Here is a 5,683-nt window from a genome sequence, read left to right on the forward strand (position 1 = left end):
TATTTTTCTCTCTTGTCTTTTTTAATATACACTGAACAAAAATTTGAATGCAACATGTAAAGTGTTGGTCTCATTTTTCACGAGCTGAAATAAAAGATCCTGGAATTTGTCCATACGCAAAAAAAAAAGTATTTTTTTTGTGCAGAAATTTGATTACATCCCTGTTAATGAGCCTTTCTCCTTTACCAAGATAATTTAATCACCTGACAGGTATGGCATATCAAGAAGCTGAATAAACAGCATGAACATTACAGAGCTGCACCTTGTGCTGGGATCAATAAAAGGCCACTAAAATGTGCAGTTCTGTCACACAACACAAAGCCACAGATGTCTCAAGTTTTGAGGGAGTGCGCAATTGGTATGCTGACTGCATGAATGTCCACCAGAGCTGTTGCCATTTCTCTACCATAAGCTGTCTCCAATGTCGTTTTAGAGAATTTGTCAGGAGATCCAACCAGCCTCACAACTGCAGACCACGTGTAACCGGGCCAGCCCAGGACCTCCCAATCTGGCTTCTTCACTTGCGGGATCATATGAGACCAGCCATCCAGACAGCTGATGAAACTGTGGGTTTGCACAACCTAAGTTTTTGACAGTTTGTGCAGATATTTTATCTCAGGGAAGCTCATCTGCATTCTCGTCATCCTCACCAGGGTCTTGACCTACTGCAGCTTGAAATTGTAACTGACTTCAGTGGGCAAATGCTCAGCTTCAACAGCCACTGGCACCCTGGAGAAGTGTGCTCTTCACAGATGAATCCCAGTTTCAACTGTACCGGGCAGTCGGCAGACCGCGAGTATGGTGTCATGTGGGCGAGCGAAGAGTGGGACAACATTCCACTGGCCACAATCGACAACCTGACCAACTCTATACGAAGGAGATGTGTCGCGCTGCATGAGGCAAATGATGTTCACACCAGATGCTGACACATTCCCCTACCTTTTTTTTAAGGTATCTGTGACCAACAGATGGATATTTGTATTTCCAGTCAGGCAAAATCAATAGATTAGGGCCTAATTTATTTATTTATATGATCTGTAACTCAGTACAATCTTTGAAATTGTTGCATGTTGCGTTTATATTTTTGTTCCGTGTATTTTTATGAATTCAAATCCTCTGATCATGATGATGCCAGTGTTTTCTACTGCTTTTTAAAGGTGGCCACTAGAGAGCAGCGCTGTGTGTATGAAAGAGTGATCCACTTACAGTGAGGCTAGTGATGAGACAGTTCACATGCAGATAACTACTGTACAGTATTGTATGTGACACACCCTCGGCACGGGACCTCATCTAAACATTGATACTGGCACTGTCACATTCTCAGAACTTTATTTCTAGTGATTGGCCCATCATTTAATTCCAGATTCTTAGACTGGCCTTTGTCTACAGGCATCAATGTGTTTTTATTCAGATCTTTCATGTCAAGACCTTATATCATTAAGACCTTTCACAACAATTCTAAATGACAAGAGGGGAAACAGTAGCCTATTCCTAGATCTGTTTCTGCATTAGCCAACTTGACACGCAATGATAGTCAGAATGGTTGACTAAAGCACATACAGATCTGAGACCAGACTAGCAAAACAGAGTTCTAAAAAGGAGCTAAAAGACAACGGTGACACTCGTGACTCATCACTAAAGCTCTTGATTCCGAAAGGTCAGCAAATCACATGACAATCAAGTTAACTGACTTGTGAGTCACTTTCTCACGAGCAACCACCTATTATACAGGAGTGACACCAGAGACTTCTGAGGACATGCTAACCCCTTCTGTGGAATCACACAAACACTGCTACTATTCATTACTTAGAATGAGGCCAATTATTGGGGAACGTCATTGTTAGCCAAATATGTCACATTACTCTACCTGTCTAAGCAAGAGTGAGAATGTACTATATCAGTAACCAAATCTGTGGAAATTGTGCCTAACATTGGCCATTTGTATTGTATTTTTATTGTACATGTGTATAAGATCAAAATCATGAAGATAACACAAAGAAAATAGAGGTCTATAGTCTTGGTAAGCAGTGGTCAGCCCAGCTACCGACTGATCCAGGGAAAAGACAGATGAACGTACAGGAGAGTAGCCCAAGTGATTTGGATCCTGTCTGTTGTAGAAGAATGCAGATGTGTAATATGGCTAACAGGAGCAATACCTACACAGTCCTGGGGGAGTGGCAGCAATTCACTCATCCCCCATCTTCAGCAAATAGCATGACAGGCAGACAGCCAGGTGATAAAAATGTCACATTCTCTGTGATTGTGCAACTAGCCTGATGTGAAAAGCACCTCGCCAGTTAAGCATGTTCAGTCACTTTCTGCATCAGCTGAATGTCTTAAGGTGAGGGGGTGGCAGGTAGCCTAGTGGTTAGAGCGTTGGACCAGTAACCGCAAGGTTGCAAGATCAAGCCGACAAGGTACAAATCTGTCATTCTGCCCCTGAACAAGGAAGTTAATCTAGGCCGTCATTGAAAATAATATTATTTCTTAACTGACTTACCTAGTTAAATAAAGGTTTAAAAAAAGAAAGTGTGTTCGGTCTCTATAGAGAACAACAAACAAAGAGAACCCATCTAATATTTATCTTATTGACTCCAGTAGATGAAAATAAAGTATGGCAATGGCCTTTATCTCTTTTCAGTTATAACACCCATTTGTCCTCAAACACACAGGTAGTCACAGACAGTCATTACTAACTACACAAATGTATATGCATAAACACAAACTTTGAGTCAAAGATATTGCAACTACCCATTTAATGTGTGCAAAAGTAGGGCAGAATTCACCCTTTGTTCCAAGTGAGATGTAAGGAATGGGCTGGTTTGAAAAGTAGGACCAAATTCACTCTGTTCCAGGAGTTTCCCTCGATTCCTGTAACAGAGTGAATTTGGAATGTTGACTTTAAAAGCCACAATGACTATTACTCATGATTGGATTGAATACCGGTCTTAATTTGGCCCGAATCTTGTAGACATGAAATGGATTGCTGCAGTTGCAACATATTTGACTCAAACTAACTTTGTGTTTATGCATATTCATTTTTGTAGTTAATATCTAACTACTAAACATATAACTTATAGTAAAGTTGTATTGATAATTAGTGATATTGCAGCATTCAACACTAAGTGGTGTGTCTCTAGGTCTTTAATAGTTGAATATTAACTACAAAATGAACATGCATAAATGCAAAGTTAGTTTGACTCAAAGATGTTGCAACTGCAGCTTCCTATTTCATGTGTATAAAAGTAGGGCCAAATTCACTCTTTGTTTTAAGTGAGATGTGAGAAATTGGTGTCTGTTGATTCCTGGAACAGAGTGCATTTGGTCCTACATTCAAAATCAGTCCTATTCCTTATCTCACTTATATCAAATAGTGAATGTGGCCTTACTTTTGTACACATAAATACTGTTTGTAGCTGCAGTTGTTCTAAGCGAGATATAAGGAATGAGACTGGTTTGAGAAGTAGGACAAAATTCACTCTGTTCCAGAAATCAACACATAAAAAAATAAAATAATATGCAGAAACACAAAGTTACTTTGAGTCAAATATGTTGCAACTGCAGCTACAAACAGTATTTATGTGTACAAAAGTAAGGCCACATTCACTATTTGATATAAGTGAGATAAGGAATAGGACTGATTTTGAATGTAGGACCAAATGCATTCTGTTCCAGGAATCAACAGACACCAATTTCTCACATCTCACTTAAAACAAAGAGTGAATTTGGCCCTACTTTTATACACATGAAATAGGAAGCTGCAGTTGCAACATATTTGACTGAAATTATCTTTGTGTTTAATTATATTCATTGTTGTAGTTAAAGGGGAACTACACTTGCTGAATTGGCCTCGTTTTTTGTCTTGCTCCTCAAGAAATGCTGGAGGCCATAACAGAAGCCAAATGTGAGTTGGCTTGGGGGTGTGTTTTGATGTGGGTGTTTCTTGTGTGTGTCCTTGCCACACCCATCTGTCAAAACCTTGCCTGCAGCTGGTTCCCCCACTCAATCAAAACAAACAAACTGCTTGCAGGTTGAGTTCAATAACTACAGGCAGATAGATGTATGAGGAGATGCTGGATGAAGTGGTGAATAGGTCAATAGCCTACAGTGTAATATGAGAGGAATGCAATTGCTGAATTTATGTAGATATTCTAAACTAAGTGTTTTGATAACTTTCAAATGTAGTAACAGGTCCATGTACAATAAACAACCGTTTACATAATACCATATAGGCAGTGTTCTGCTAATATAGCAATGTGCAATGTCTTTCTCAGGGATTTTGTCTGGTGGTAATAGGGCTACCTTGGCAAACATGTCAGAGCGGTCATAAGTTTATTAGGTACACCCATCTATGTAGTACTGTGTCGGAACCCCATTGCCTCCAGAACAACCTGAATTCTTCAGAGCATTCTACAAGCTGTTGGAAACGTTCCACAGGGATGTTAGTCCATACTAATGCTATGGCATCACACAGTTTCTGCAGATTGGACGGGCGTACGTTCATGCTGCGAACAGCCAGTTCTATATCTTTCCAAAGATGCTCTATTGGGTTGAGGTCTGGGGACTGTGCAGGACACGCAAGTAAACTGAACATGCTGTCATGTTCCAGGCAATGTTTTTCCACTCCTCAATTGTCCAGTGTTGGTGATGGCGTGCCTACTCGAGCCGCTTCTTCTTGTTTTTAGAAGATAGGAGTGGAACCCTGTGTGGTCGTCTGCTGCAATAGCCCATTAGTGACAAGGATCGACTAGTTGAGTGTTCCAAGATGCCATTCTGCACACCACTGTTGTACTGTGCCATTATTTGTCAATTTGTGGCCCGCCTGTTAGATTGCACGATTCTTGCCGTTCTCCTTTGACCTTAATTGCCAATCTCCTTCGGCCACCCACAGGACTGCCGCTGACTGGATGTTTTTTGTTTGTCACACCATTCTTAGTCAACCCTAGGCACTGTTGTGTGTGTAAAGCCCAGGAGGGAGGACGTTTCTGAGATACTGGATCTGGCACTCCTGGCACTGACTTATCACACCATGCTCGAAGTCCCTTAGGCCACTCGTTTTGCCCATTCTAACATTCAATCGAACAGTAACTGAATGCCTCGATGCCTGTCGGCCTGCTTTATATAGCAAGCCACTGCCCCGTGACTCACTGTCTGTAGGAGCAATCCATTCTTATGAACAAGGTATACTGGCCACGGAGTGTATACTATGTTAAAGTTTGAACAGGTCAAACTCAACCTACCTAATTATGGTCTCCTCATCAACAAACATTGTTGAGCAGGCAAGAGGTGAGGCTGGAGGTAAGGTTTTTTGTCAGCACCCCATTGACGGGCATGGCAGCGTAGATCAGCTCCTGGCCCCTCATCAAAGATACTGGTCGGCCATACACAAACACACATACACAGCACTGATTACATTATCAATGGTGGTTATGATTAGCATGGTGGAACCAACCTGACTGCTGTATTCACCTTTCTATTTCACTTCAGATATAATGGTTTGTGAAATGAAATACAAGGGTAGACACAGTGAGCAGGCTGGTTCCACCAGGCTAAGTTATGAAGGGGAATTGGGGAAAAACTCAACTGTTTTGACCTTTGACCAGGTCAAATGTCACCAACCTGTTTCAAGTGTCATTCCTGTTCCATTTATAGGAATGCGCACAGCTAGGGCATGTCTTCATGA

Source organism: Oncorhynchus kisutch, linkage group LG8 (assembly GCF_002021735.2).
Source record: "Oncorhynchus kisutch isolate 150728-3 linkage group LG8, Okis_V2, whole genome shotgun sequence".
Taxonomy (NCBI): Eukaryota; Metazoa; Chordata; class Actinopteri; order Salmoniformes; family Salmonidae; genus Oncorhynchus; species Oncorhynchus kisutch.